Raw genomic sequence first — 16,223 nt, forward strand, 5'->3', positions numbered from 1 at the left:
GTAAATATTGTCTAAAATCTTTTACACACCTGAATAATACAATGAATGTTTATAAACATGGAAATTTGTTTACTATGGTACTTCAATACTACACTCAGACTATTTATAGTAGTCTTATGCAAGGTCAACCTTGAACTGGATTGACATGTCTCTAAATTTATTTTTATTTTTTTGATGATGGCAAAACTCAGTATGATATATTGACACAGCAAATCACAATTGTAAATAAATATGAAATCTTTTTTTTCTGTAATAATTTTGAATAAATTTACTCAGTGTGTCAAATGATACACATTGATAATGTGGTGCATCTACAATTATAGTAAAACATTGGATGTGGAATAACTTGCAAATTTTTTCCTTTTTTATATTGATTAGCATGTGATTGTTTGTACAAATTTTTTTTTTCTTTCAGTACAAATGTATGCATAAAGCTTGTTAACACTTGATGGAGGTACTTTTCATTACAATTAGTGTGACATTTCAGTGATTTTGCTCTCAGTGAATTAAGTATATAAATGATTTTTTTTGGACTCAGTAATTTATATGATGTTATACATAACTACTAAGATTATATAAGATGATATGAGCAATTGAAGTGAACTTACAGCACTTGATAGAATAATGGACTAAGCTCATATATATTTGTACAGTGATATTGATGTAAAATATACTTGTCAAAGATTTTTGGTCAAAAATCTTTTTGGAGTGTGGGGCGTATGTCACAGTCCAGTTTTAGAACCTCTGTGACATGAAGTGATACTCAGTCACCTATTGTAATATTCCGTGCGGGCAAGCACGAGGTTAAGTGAATAAGTTAAAGGACTCTAAAATAAGGGTCAAAAGTTAGTTAGTGAAGAACTCCAGCAGAGAGTGGATGTACGATTTTCTCTGTCTGTAATATGTACCTTAATGAATTTGATTTAATGTTAACTTGAGAGTTTTCTTCGGACTTATATTTTGAACATTCCATTGATGTGATTACTTATTCCACATGGCACGAGTAGCCAGTATTTATTGGTGTATATTTTGTGACGGCTGAAGTCGCCAGTATTTTCTGTGATTTATCCTATACATAATAAACGTTACGTCTGCTACCAGTGTGTTCATCAGTAATTCTAAATGTTGTCGTTGGAGACCTTAGTATACTAGTAATGTTGCGCACTTGCAAATCTAGTGCGCCTAATAAAGTACATCGTTAAGAGGAGTACTATAGCCGTACCAGAAGAGGTACCTACAACACACGGACGCACCCACGCCGCTACGCCTACAGCCAAAACCAAGTAGCGACACCATTGGAGAATGGAATGGGTTGCCTGAAACAGCCAGGAAAACCAACGACTTAGCAGAGCTTAAGTCATTAATTAACATGCATGAATAGATTGACACATGAAACGCATAGGACGTAATTATCTTATTTTTCGAATAACATCTGTAATGTATAAGAAAAGATCAGATTAAGTTACAATGAAATTACTACATTTTGTTTAGTTTCTTAAAAAGTAATTGACCAGCTTTCCCCCTCTCCAACTGTTTCGATGTCACAACCCTCAGTTTGAGAAACAATCACATAGAACATGATAAACTGATGAACACGCTTTTTTTTTCTCTGACAAAGGGAACAAAATCTATGCAGTGTATCGTGTCACTAAACCTCCTACACAATATACCTAGAAAGTTTTTGGTAGGTCTATTTAGTGCACTAAGTGACTAACCATAGGGTTGGGCAGAGAAGAATGGGAATGTTAATTGGAAGCATTCTAATTGCATGAACGTTTTCTCGGAGGTTCTCGCGAATCTATTTGAGTCCAACCATTGATGTAAAGTGTAGGGGGGACGGGCAACACTGACATTCACCACACGTATACTACAACGACATCTCTCAATTATACGTAGCAATCATAAGACAAAACAGGTTCCAGATTCAGACAGCGCAGACGCATGCACCTCAAACAAATCCACAACAAAATTATTCAGACTTAGGGCAGATAGAATTTTAGGACAGTGAAGAAAGAAAAAAAAAGACCGACGATAGACACAAGTGATGACCACACAGACAGACAAATAAATGACAGATAGTAGACAGATAGACAATGAAAAATGACAGTCAGATAGAGGACATACAGGCGATAGACAGACGGATAGACAGACAGATAGAACACATACAGACGATGGACAGACAGACAGACAGACAGATAGAAGACATACAGACGATAAACTGACAGACAAATAGACAGACAGACAGAAGACATACAGACGATGGACAGACAGACAGATAGACAGACAGACAGAAGACATAGAGACGATAAACTGACAGACAGATAGACAGACGATGGACAGACATACAGATGAAAGACATGCAGACGATTGACAGACAGACAGATAGAATACATAAAGACAATGGACTGACAGAAGATAGAAGACATCAGACGATGGACAGACAGACAGACAGACTGACAGACAGATAGAAGGCATACAGACTATTGACAGACAGACAGATAGACAGACATACAGACGATGGACAGACAGACAGATAGACAGACAGATAGATACAGAAAATGGACTGGCAGACAGATAGATAGACAGATAGAAGACATACAGACGATTTACTAACAGAAAGATAGACAGGCAGATAGAAGACATACAGACAATGGACTGACAGACAGATAGAAAGACAGATGGAATACATACAGACGATGGACTGACAGACAGTAAGACATACAGACCGAACACTAGGCTCACAATCACTAGGTCCCTAATACTGAACAATTCTAGCACGCACTCCAGGACACGAGAATACGCAATGGACGTAAATGATTCATAAGATTTAGAAGAAGACAAACATACTAGACAGACGACCGACAGAAAGACAGTAATCAGAAAGAATATGAAAAGATTGATAATGGACAGACCATAAACTTATATATTATATTTTGACTGGAAACCGGAAACAAATTCTTATCCGCGATTGATCAATTCACAGATTAATAGATTTTTATATACGTAATACTTTTTCAAGCTCTAAGGGAAGTATCAACAATCAAATTTTTCTGTCTTATAAAAATAATGATCATTAGTTTTCAAAGTTTAGAAATAATGCAAAATCATTTCTCGGATATTCACGCAAATGTATAAAACAAAGCCATTTCCTGTTTGTTTCCATTGAGATAATGTTTCAAAAATCCTAGATCTAGATCGAAATAATTCATGTGGATTTAAATCATCTTATGTACATTTAAATCGATTGATTACCTAGTTCTTTCTAGATTATGTAGGCCTATCTAAAAATTGCAAAATAATAATTATGAGACGAGAGTACTCTTATTTTTGATGTTCATTTACTAGTTCTAGATCTAAAAATTAAATTATATGTTACATAGGTTAGGGTTGAAAAAAACAACAATGTTACTTCTTTGAACTACTTTACAAAACAACGCTTTGATCCAACTTTCTACAAAAATTTCATGACATTTTTTGTAGTGATAAAAAATCTCCATGTCCAGTCTAGATATATCTAGTATATATATAAGTCTATGGATCTAGCCTTTTCAATTATCCGTTTCCCATACTACTCACTTCGTAATGAATTGTTGCATATTTTTATGCTAAAAGTATGTAAATGTTAATTAAACAATCTATTGTTTACATTAGTTTACAGTTAAGCGAAATCTTTTCTCAGAAATAACATTTGCAATAGTAATGCGCTAGTAAGACTATCTAACTGAGCTGTATCCCGAATCCTAGCCACGATACAATTGTATCCTAGGCTCTGTTCGTCCCCATTTCTTGAATCGTTAGGGCAGTGTTTGTAATAGACAACAACACGAGCTTCAATAAACACAATGATTTTATTCGTCCTTATTTATGCTCCAGCCACTTGTTCTCTATACTCTGACTTCCTTTTACACACAGTCCCTGACACACTGCTGTTCACTCAAGCATGTCCACTCAAGGTCCACTGGTCATTTCATACACAGGCACACACACTGCACTACCAGCCACGCAAAACACATACACTTACTATCACAGTGTTTCTCAACCTTTCGCATGCAATACCCCGTATCCCCTACTTTAAAAAAAAAAAAGAAAAAAGTGTGGCATCATAAGCATTAAAAAGGACAAGGCACAAGGAATAAACCAGAATGCCAAGATAAACCATAAGAAATTAAAAGACTTTCATGGTAAATATAAGCAAAGAGATTACACAATCCTCAACATCAAACTGTCTATCTAGTATGTTTGTCTTCTTCTAAATCTTATGAATCACAGACGGTCCTTCAAAAGAGAAGTTATTTACGTCCATTGCGTATTCTCGTGTCCTGGAGTGCGTGCTAGAATTGTTCAGTATTAGGGACCTAGTGATTGTGAGCCTAGTGTTCGGTCTGTCTGTCTTTCTATCTGTCTGCCAGTCCATCGTCTGTATGTCTGTCTATCGTCTGTAGGTCTTCTGTCTGTCAGTCCATGGTCTGTATGTCTTCTATCTGTCTTTCTATCTGTCTGCCAGTCCATCGTCTGTATGTCTGTCTATCGTCTGTAGGTCTTCTGTCTGTCAGTCCATGGTTTGTATGTCTTCTATCTGTCTGTCTGTCAGTCCTTCGTCTGTATGTTTTCTATCTGTCTGTCTATCTGTCTGTCAGTTTATCGCCTGTATGTCTTGTATCTGTCTATCTATCTGTCTGTCTATCGTCTGTATGTCTTCTATCTGACTGTCATTTTTCATTGTCTATCTGTCTTAAAATTCTGTCATTTATTTTTTTCTGTCTATCTGTCTGTCAGTTATTCGCCTGTATGCCTTCTATCTGTCTGTCTGTCAGTCCTTCGTCTGTATGTCTTCTATCTGTCTGTTTATCTGTCTGTCAGTTTATCGCCTGTATGTCTTGTATCTGTCTATCTATCTGTCTGTCTATCGTCTATGTCTTCTATCTGACTGTCATTTTTCATTGTCTATCTGTCTACTATCTGTCATTTATTTGTCTGTCTGTGTGGTCATCACTTGTGTCTATCGTCTTTTTTTTTTCTTTCTTCACTGTCCTAAAATTCTATCTGCCCTAAGTCTGAATAATTTTGTTGTGGATTTGTTTGAGGTGCATGCGTCTGCGCTGTCTGCATCTGGTCTCTGTTTTGTCGTTTGATTGCTACGTATAATTGAGAGATGTCCTTGTAGTATTTTTTTTTTTTTAAGGAAACCTCAGAATTTGTGCTATTCAGTTTTAGCTTTATCATCATAGGAATCCTTGATCTAAGAGATTACTCGGGTCAACACACCGCGTGATACTCCAAGGTGCGACTCTTGTCGGACTTCACCCACGTGTAAGACAATTCTTAGCCTAGGACATTTCATGTTTCCGCCCGCATTTTCCAGGCCTATATAAAGTAGATCCAAATAAAATCAGACTCTTTCATTTCTCATTCGAGCTGAGCTATCGAGTCTGGACTACTTCATTTATCCTTTGTCCTAGAGGAATACCTGGTGGTAAGCCGAACTTAATCACAAGTTCCATCTTAATTACTTTTGTGCTATTTCCATTGGATATTATCATGTGTATTTTGCTTAGTTCATTTATATTTAATTAGTGCATTGTGTATTTCTCACTGGCGTAAGTAGAAAACATAAACATGTCCTATGTATTTATTTATGTATTGCATTAATCTATTAATGCTACGTTGCTCAATTGATCGTTGATGCAACCACGTATATATTTGTACATCTTATTTTATTTCCTTTATCTCGGCTGATCGCCTTGATAATTTTACTAGCGCACTGATACTGCGCCTAGAAAGGATATATGAGTTATCTCCCCTGTATTGAGTTATCTCCCCTGTAGTCATTTTACTCTAGCGAGAGTTGCGCCGCTTGAACGGACACCCTCTCCATTCAAGCGCGCTCCATTGTTCTCGACCGAAAGTCGTATGTAAACAAACCGTCTTGGTCGCTGACCACCGCCCATTTCACCCCCCCCCCTTTCTCTATCCACCTGTGTTGTTTATTTGAGATTATTATTTCCCCTTTTATGTACATTTCTATATTGCTACTATCTGCCATCTATTTTCCAAATCCCATTTGTCATCATCTCCCCTTTGTACTCTAAAGCATTATTACCAATCTGACGAATGCACCTCAGTCGAGGGCATCGATAAGATGTATGAGAGACATGTCCTAACTTGTCTTTATTTATCCGCAGCCTCCCTCAGGTGTCTGCCTATTTATTTATTGGATCAACGATCTATTTACCTGCATTTGTGCTTAGTGCTATTCAGCACTGCATTTGCCTACTGAGATCTACTCAACTCTACCACTTGGCGCTATCGGCATTGCCCGCCTATTCGACAGCCCACCTGTCAAGCTATTAGGTGCGACGTCCCTATAGGTTCAGATCTGTGTGAGACTTCATAGCTACGCCAACCCTCTGCAACTCACTGGACATATCCTGTCAACTACGCTGCCCACGGCAGATCAGCTCTGCCCGCAGTAACCTTGTGCCCACGGTAGCCGGCCACCCGCCCTACTGTGCCCACTACAGATATTAGATTTTGGGAATTGAGACTCCACAAGAACTATATCACCGGCGTCCCTCTACCCGCTAGAGCGCCACCTCCAGCTGCAGAACCTCAAGCCAGGACACAGCCAGCTGCGACATCAACAGGACAACCAGCTAAGTCAGAGGACAAAGTGACATATTCTCTTATTAAGTGCACGAGTGATGATTAAATCTAGTATTATTTAGAGATAGATGCAAACCCTCCCCCTTTTCATTCTTATATGTACATTTATGTAAATAAATATTCTTTATTTTTAACTTTTGTATCTATCTTTCATTGCTTGTTTCGTTGCGTGTCTGCTCCCGATTCATATGCTGATAGGTTGGTGTGTGATAGCTTTAAAAATAATCATCCCCTAGACATTAAACGCGCCAAACACACGTCACATCTCCCCACCTGTCACAAGCACTTGTACAATTTTTTTCTAGCGTATGGAATAAGAAACATTTTTGCGCACCATTTAGTAGGTGTGAACATAAAAGCACTGTTTAAGACTTCACCATGTTTGTCAAAATTCTATGAACGTAGCCAAAGGGGTTTTAACTCCCTTTCAGCGAGGTTTGAAGCTATAAAATACCTCTTCAGTATAAAAAAAAAAAAGCAAATTACGCACTTAAAATGCTATGAGCATAACCAAATGGGTTTTCTGCGGGGTTTGAAACTAAAAAATACTTCTTTAATATTAAAAGAAAAGCAAATTATACACTAAAAATTCTATGAGTGTAGCCAAGGGGGGGTTTTGAGTTTAAACCGCCCTCTAGTGGGGTTTGAAGCTAAAAAATACCTCTTCAATATAAAAAAAGTAAATTACGCACTCAAAATGCTATGACCGTAGCCTAAGGGGGTTTTGAGTTTAAAAAAGCGAATGGCACACTAATATTATTTGAGCGTAGCTAAAACCTCCTCCAGACGGTTTTGAGTTTAACCCCCCCCCCTTACAGAGAGTTTTGAGGTTGAAAACCTTTCTCTTCAATATTATTTTAAAGCAGACTACAGTCACAAAATAATTCTATGACCGTAGCTAAATATTTTTTTTTTGAATTAAACAAAAACAACTCCAGAGATTTTTTAGTTTAACACCCTCCCCCCCCCAACAGATGATTTTGACGATAAAACTTCCCTTTTCGATATAAAATCAAAAGTAAACTAGTCACCTAATTCCAAGATCGTAGTCAAGAGAGGTTACACATTTCTACCAGTTGCTGGGCTCCATTAATAAAGTGCAGTGAATAGTCATCTGCCGAAATTGAAAAACACTAAATGTGGCTCAAAGATGGCTAAGACAGATTTTAGGAGTCAGTTAAAGAGATTGGGTCTAAATCAAGGAAATCCTATGCCGAACTGGGAGTCGACCCTTACTAAGGTTGTGAAAGAGCGTCACATGAGGTTTGCGGGACATGTTCTCCGACAAAATGAATTACGCATAAGAGTTGCTATGACATCCTAGTACAACTTGGTGCCACAAATTCATGGAGGTCCTCAGAGCAGGTGGGAAGAGGTTTCAGACATTACCACTGACAGCTTTTTGTGGAAACTGCTTGCCGGCTAATGCGCCGAAAGGCGCGGGAGGCTCTAAGTCAGTTAGAATAGCACATTAGGTTTTTTAAAAATAAAACTTTTTAATAGTAGGATAATGCACTGTAGATACCTCAGAATATGCATTTTGTTGGCTTTCAATACCGGAAATAGTGCTAGGGGGCGGGGCTCCGCCCAGCGCTGCGGGACCTCCCAGTGCTCCCCCAAACCTCCTAGCTGGCAAGGGTGGGGAGACTACAATTCTTCCACTAACTTTAGGAAGAACATTTTCTAGGGCACAATTCTTCCGAAAGAATGAATGGTCAGAATGTAATAAAGATTAATTATGTACACACACACACATATTTTGTTCTCGGGGGGGGGGGGGGGGTAGAAAAAAATCCTCTTCCGAAAAAAAAAATACTGGCTACGCCCATGATACGCCCATATCTTCACTATATCAAATCCTATCCGTGGCCCTGCGCACTACGACTGACTGATCATCACTAATTCTCCCATTTGGACGATCAAATACGAAAATGTAACCTACCTGTTATTAATAATAAATATCCTAAAAATAAAATTGTCATAGTGAATAAAAGAGCATATACAAGATGTGTGTTTTAGAAGAAGGGGGGGGGGGGTAGCGCCTATAAAACAGTTTGTGGAAATGGGACATATTCTAAATAAGATGCGTTTCTATAGAATACCGTGCTTTTTGCAAGCTTCAGTTCTTTATACACAGAACTCATTATGCGATTAACAAACATTTAAGACTCAAAGGAAAGCTACTGCCAAAGGCAGGCTTAGACAGCGGGGAAAAAAAAAACTTAAATTGACTACCGGCAGGTGCATTGATGTGGCAAAATATGTAGGTAAAAAAAAAAAAAGCTACTCATCAAATTTTTATTTGAATTTACTCATGAAATTTTTCAAAATCAAACAAGAACATAAATTTAAAATGTTATTTAATCTTGGTTAAACGCCTACTAATATTAAAGGCACAACTCTTATTCTATATATATGCTAAGACAAATTGGTAAAAGAGCATTGAATGGGTTGCCTCATGCCTGAATCATTCAGGAAAACCAACGACTTGGTCACTAATTAACATGCATGACTAGATTGACGCATAAAATGCTTGGAGCGTAATTATCTTCTCTTTGGATAGGTGTTCTCATTTAGGCCTACTCTTGGTATTGATTCCTGCTCCTTTACCGCCATCAACATTATAGGCCTATATAAATATTAAATAAATTGTGTGTTAATAAATTAAAGTATCATAAATCAAAGTTATCAAGTATTTTATGAAAACGAATATTAAGGTAGGCTTGACAACCGACACAAACTTGATTAGACAAATATTTAGTAGCACTAGCTCTCTGCATTTCGCCAATGAATTCAGAACATTATCAATGTTAGCCTTCATGCTATTGCTTAAAAAAAAATAATTAAAAATAACAAAGCAAGTTAAAGTTGCACATTAGCGGTTTGGTCTAAGGGACATAACCATAAAAATACACCGTAAAACGATGGTAATTAAAGGGACATAATTTTTTAACCATTTGTAGCGGCCCCGAAGAGAAAAAGACGCTATTAGTTTTGTGTGTAATGTCTGTATGTCCGTCCGTCCGTTCTGTTTAGATCTCGTAAACTAGAAAATATAGTAAAAATCCGACTTCATAATGTTTTAGACCATTCAAAGTTCTGAGGCAACGGCTACTTTTGTCTTTTCTGAAAGCGAAAAATCTATTTTCTTATTTTTTTTTAATCACTTATGCAAGCAGTTTTTTTCATAAAAACACACCACATGTGGAACTATTTATTATTAATAGTAACAAACATGATGGGCTCCATAGTAGGGGAGATTATCGTACACCACATTTATGCAAATGGTTTTAGATTTATTTATTTTTTTACATTTGTATTGCTAAGATAAGTAAGTTCTGTCATACTAATTACTACATTCACAAAAATAGTGTTTTACTTTTTTTTAAAGAGAAAATATTTGTCTAGTATGCATATAACTTGTAGCCCACATAATTTAAAACAACAAGTAATAATTAGTTTTTCATATTATAGAGTGAACGCACTGCAGCACTATGTAATAACTATATATAGAACATTTCAACTATAGGAAATTCTTTTTGTGTGCACGAAAATATATTTATTTTTTATTTTTAATTGAGGATTTGGGTTAAGGTTAGGGTTAGAGTTTTGAGGATTTGAATACGAGATTGACCCTTTACAAAACAGTTAGATCAATTAGATATTCATTATAAGACATCAGGTCAGGTTCACATCTAACTTCACATTCACTTTCAACTATCCATTGGTCTGCTGGACCGCTGGGGCACAATACAAGATCCGTCAACCTTTTTCTTCATTCTTCTCTGTCATTTGTCTTTGATAGAATTTCATTCTGATGTTCTTTCTGGAAATATTGAAACCTGCCTGAATGGACCACTTCGGGGGCCGATTTTGAGTTTGTGTTTTCACATAAACTGTCTTTGTAACCTTGTTACCTATAAAATACTCCAATGGCACGCGTCTCAAACAGCCTCTGACAACCAGTCCAACTCCTGGCATTCACGTGCGGTTTAGATACTGAGCCGGCGGAACTATTATCACCAACAGGAGAAGGGGCAAAGGCGAGCAACTGGCGCCTAAACTTGTAAGCTTGTTTAATAGAAGAGGGGGATTTAACTGCAAAACCACTTGGTAGGGGGTTCTAAACTCAAACCCCATTGGCTGTGTGGGGGCAAGTGATGGTTTGGTATTAAATTAATAGCTAAAATAAACAAAATCAAAGCAAGAAATCAGTCACTAAATTCCGGGGGTGGGGATTTCATGATTTTCAACACCCCCCCCCCCTTACGGGTACGCCTATGAGGCCTATAATTATATCTGCATAGATGTATGGACTCTAACGTCATTAAAGCTTTTTACTATTTCTCAACGAATTCACCATCCTTTGTATACACATTGAATTTGATTAGCTCTACCATGGCCCTAGCCGCCTAGCGAGACACTGTAGAGGTATGACTCATAAAATATGCCTTTTTAATAAATATATGTTAGTGAATCAACACAGTTAAAATAGATCTTTAAGCGCCTAAACATTTTGACAAAATAATTATTGGAATTTATGTAGCGCACTAATTTAATTATGTTAAAAAAATGATGCATAGATGTTGATCTAGATCAAGGCAACATTTTAACTAGATCTATATGAAGAGCTAATATCTTTAGCATTTCTCATTGTAGAATGTAATTTATTTTTTTTGCATGACAAATAGAGGAACAGCCGACTAACAAGAATGCTGGGCCAGCCCAGCTGACCTTGACCCACACTGTCTAAAGGTGAAATAACTCAAGCTCTAAAAGCCATTACGTTACGTTTTCGGTTGTGTACATTTTTCGATTTGTGCAATTTAGGTGAGTTTAATTTGTTATTTCCAAATGGCTTGGTCATATCACGTAAAAGTCCATCACCTAGAATAGATCTAAGTAGCGAAAATTTGTCATAAATGAAGAAAAACTTTATTGTCATTACTGACATTAGTAATACTAATGCAACCGGTTGATGGCTGAACCCGGAAACGGCTGTTGATTCTATTGAACTTAGTGACTAATACTAATAGAGCTAGATCTGTAGAGATCTAGTAGAATCTATACTGACTATACCTATATTATACACTCCCTTTTCTACAATTTGGATCTAGATCTAGTTCTCTCCTCTTACTTGACTAGAACAGTCTACACTGCATGGGCGTAGCCAGGATTTTTTTTCCCGGGGGGGGGGAATTTATAATAATTTATATGTATATATGTGTGTGTGTACATAATCTTTATTACATTCTAACCCTGCATGCTTTCGGAAGACATTTATTGTGCCCTAGATTTGGTTCTTCCTGAAGTTAGTGAAAAAATTGTAGAAAATCTTCGCAATTACCAGGGTCTGGGGGAGCGCTAGGAGCTCCCCCAGCCTCTGCCCCGCCGCCAAGCACTATTTCTGGTATTGAACGCCAACAAAATGCATATCCTGAGTGAGGTATCTACAATGCATTTTCCTGCTACTAAAAAGTTTTATTTGAAAAACCTGATGTGCTATTCTTACTGACTTAGACCCTCCCGTGCCGTTCAGCGCACCCCGCATTTCACGCTGTTTCCACAAAAATCTGTCACTGGTAATGTCTGAAGCCTCTTCCCACCTGCTCTGAGGACCTCAATGAATGTGTGTACTATGATGTCATCTCAACTCTTCTTATGGGTAATTCATTTTGTCGGAGAAAATGTCCTGCAAACCTCTTGCGATGCTCTGTCACAATCTTACTAAGGGGTCGACTCCCAATTCGGCATACCATAGGATTTCCTTGATTTAGACCCGATCTCTATAACTAACTCCTAAAATCTGTCTTAGCCATCTATGTTGATCCACATTTAGTGTTTTTCAATTTCGGCAGATGACTATTCACTGCACTTTATTAATGAAGCCCCGTCGCTGGTAGAAAAGTTTAACCTCTTTTGAAAACGCTCTTGGAATTAAGTGACTGTAGTTTGCTTTAGATTGTATATCAAAAAGGGAAGTTTTATCGTCAAATCATCTTTTGGGGGTTTTAAACTAAATAATCTCTGGAGTTTTTTTTTTTTTTTAATTCAAAACCCCATTTAGCTACGATAATAGAATTTAGTATCTGTAGTTTGCTTTAGAATAATATTGAAGATAGAGGTTTTCCACCTCAAAACACTCTATAGGGGAATTTAAACTCAAAACCTTCTGGAGGGGTAATAAACTTTTTTAAAAAGCCATCTGTAGGAGAGGGGTTTAAACTCAAGACCCCCAATAGGATTGGCTATGCTCAAATAATTTTAGTGTGTAATTTGCTTTTTTTATATTGAAGAGGTATATTTTAGCATCAAACCCCTCTGAAGGGATGTTTTAAAATCTGTGCTCTTGGAATTTGGGGATTGTCTTTTGCATTTTTTTTTTCTGTTTTGTTTAATAGAAGAGGGGGATTTAACTGCAAAAACACCTGGTAGGGGGTCTTAAACTCGAACCCCCCTGGTAGGGGGTTTTAAACTCAAAACCCACTTGATTGTGCTGGGGCAAGTGATGGTTTGGTATTAAAATCTCACCTAAAATAAATAAAATCAATGCAAAAAATCAGTCACTAAATTCCGACCCCCCCCCCCCCCCGCTACGCCCATGCTACACTGTATACAGTCTAGATCTAGAATCTAGATCTATCTATATAGATACTATATATATATATATATATATATTATAATTATACATATAATTTTTTTATATATATAGTTATAGTCTAATATATCTAGAGTTTATTAGTTTATAGAGTAGTTTATTTATTTCGGACATTACATGAATTCAGACAACTTGCAGTGTTGTTGATTTTACCTGTTTTGATGTGATTTATTTGCAAAAGTGAGGGTATGTGCACTGCCCATATTATATTCATTTTCGATCATTTCTGTGTCATTTCCGACATTTTCCAGACAGGATACAATGTTTTTAAAGTTGCATGATAAGCCATTTTTTATTTCTTTGTCACCCGGATAAACTTAGCTAGCTTTCGGGTTAAGAGCTTTTTTGGTTCCTTTTAAATGTTGTGCAGTTCCAAAATTGATAATTACGTTCATTTATAGACAGAGCATCAATAGTTACATTGACTGTGCTTCAAAGATGTGCCATTAAGATATTAAAGGGGTGTTGGGTTTCAGATTTGAAAAAGCGATGGAAAATTTATTTCAGACAACTCTCCAAAAATAAATATCACCAAAAAAAAAGCCAAAATTAATTATTATTTTTTTTACTTATTGGTGAAAGTAAATAATCTAAATAATATTAACAACATGTTCATGCTCAGAAACCACAAAAAAATAAAACCTAATTTGAAATTATATATTATTAAAAAAAAAGACCGAAAGGAACCTCAGACCAAAAGTGCTGATGGAACGATGAACTCCCCCTTCTTGATAGGCGAGCTTAATGCTGCCATAAGGATATGCCAGCTCAAAAAGGCTCCGGGGCCGGATGGTATCACCCTCGAAATGCTCAAGCATGTAGGGGGAAAAGGAAGGGCAGTGCTCTTGGCATTTGTGAATAGAACCTGGGCTGATGGTCATCTGCCCAGGGCCTGGAAACGTGCCACCATTATTCCTATACCAAAAAAGGGAAAAAGATGCTTCCACTGCTGAGGGCTACAGGTCCATCTCACTCACATCTTGTGTGGGAAAGATGGCTGAAAAAATGGTAAATGAGCGTCTGGTTTGGTACCTTGAGAGTGCCCGTCTTATAGCTCCAGAACAGGCTGGTTTCAGGGCTGGAATGTCCGCTATAGACCAAGTTAACATCTTTGTATAGAGTGTAGCAGATGGATTCCAAAAGACCGAAAGCACATACGCAGTCTTCATTGACTTAAAACAGGCATATGATAAATTATGGCGTCTTGGTTTGCTTCATAAGATAAGAGCCATGAGGCTGCAGGGATGGATATATTACTGGATCATAGACTTCCTACAAGAGCGTACAATAAGAACAAGGATGTACGGAGAAGTCTCAGGGGAAATGACCCTTGAGCACGGCCTCGTCCTGTCTTGCGTCCTTTTCACTGCCTTCATAAATGACCTACCGGCTCAGCTAAAATGCCAAAAGCTGCTATATCTGCTGATGATATTGTCCTTTGGAAATCTGGAAGGAGCACAACCTCTATACAAAAAGTGTTGCAAGAAGATCTCCATACGCTCTGCTCATACACACAAAAATGGAGGCTAGACATAAACACCTCCAAGACGGTCTATTCTCTGTTCACACTCGGGACTGGCATTCTCGTGCAACCTTTCCGGCTCTCCCTTAATGGAGTGGCTCTCAGCATGGAAAAGCTACCCAAGTACCTTGGTGTAACTTAAGATCGCAAACTAAAAATGTGTGAGCACATCCAGGAAGTTGCAAGAAAGGCCTCGGGGAAACTTTGCATTGTGCGGAAGCTGGCGTCCACAAAGTGGGGAGCCCGAGCAAACATGCTCCGATCACTGTATTTAGGAGCAGTCCGATCACAGATAGACTACAGCCTACCTGTGCAAATTTATGGCTCCAGGACAGCTCTTGAACAACTTGACAAAATACAGTCCCAAGCACTAAGATTTGTCTGTGGAACCTTTAGGACAAGCCCAGTAAATGCGGCTGAAATAATGGCTAATGTAGGTCCACTAAACCTTAGGAGGGAAAGGTCAGTACTAACCTGCTTTGAGCGGTATAAAAAGCTGGATGAATACATCTAGGCTAGAAAATTAGTGGATGGTTGGAAATGCAGAAGATGTATCCTGATGCAGTCTTTTATGCATCATGCCACTAGACTATCTGATAAAGCTGGCCTCTCCACCAACCGACAAAACATTCAACGTTTTCATACCCTTCCCTTTAGATGTCGCCCAACAACCCCAGACATACGATTGAAACTAGTAGACCCTAATGCCACTAAGCTAAGTCGTTCATCTAACAACCTTCAAATTCTAGCACTGGAGACCATTAATGCCTTCAAAAAGCCCAGTGCTATTTTTGCATATGCTGATGGGTCGGCATTGATAGATTCTGGAAGACCAAGCTATGGAGCCTACATCGACTTTCTTGGCTCTTACTCAATAAAAATCTTTGGACCATGTGGTAGTGTTTGCAGTTTTGATGCAGAGACCATGGCAGTCTGTGAAGCCTTAAAGGTCATTGAATCTCAACTAGGCAAGGGACATTTGAGGGCAACACAGATTGTTGTGGTCACTGACTCAAAATCTGTACTACAGGCTTTGCAAAGCCACTAGATATATGTTAATATAATAATATATCTATTCAGTAATATTTGTCTAAGCAAGTCTGCTTAGCACTGCGTAACCCTAATTTAAAGCAACTAATGCAGAAAGAGTAAAAAGTATATTAAAATTAAACACCTAACCTAAAATCTCTGAACTGTAGGACCAGCCTTTATCCAAAAACACCCCTTGCCTTAGCCACATTCAATTTTTTTTTTGTGGAATCAATTGTGGCCTTAAATGTATATATATTTTTTACTAGCTGATACCCATGCTACATTAGTCAAAATAGTTGGTATTGTTTATGTTGCCAGAAGCACACTTAAACCCATCAATAAAATGGA

The 16,223-nt window shown here is 37.7% G+C and overlaps 1 protein-coding gene across 9 annotated transcripts in view; it reads left to right on the forward strand.

The window, feature by feature from the left end:
* The first annotated feature begins 11,333 nt into the window (after positions 1-11,333).
* LOC106073756 (spectrin alpha chain-like) overlaps positions 11,334-16,223 on the forward strand; it is a 35,801-nt gene continuing 30,911 nt past the window's right edge. For all 9 annotated transcript variants that reach the window (XM_056041228.1, XM_013234385.2, XM_013234386.2 and 6 more), the window contains exon 1: positions 11,334-11,493. The gene's annotated coding sequence lies outside the window, so the exon portion shown is untranslated. The remainder of the gene's footprint in view (positions 11,494-16,223) is intronic.

Source organism: Biomphalaria glabrata, chromosome 9 (assembly GCF_947242115.1).
Source record: "Biomphalaria glabrata chromosome 9, xgBioGlab47.1, whole genome shotgun sequence".
In the NCBI taxonomy this organism is placed as follows: domain Eukaryota; kingdom Metazoa; phylum Mollusca; class Gastropoda; family Planorbidae; genus Biomphalaria; species Biomphalaria glabrata.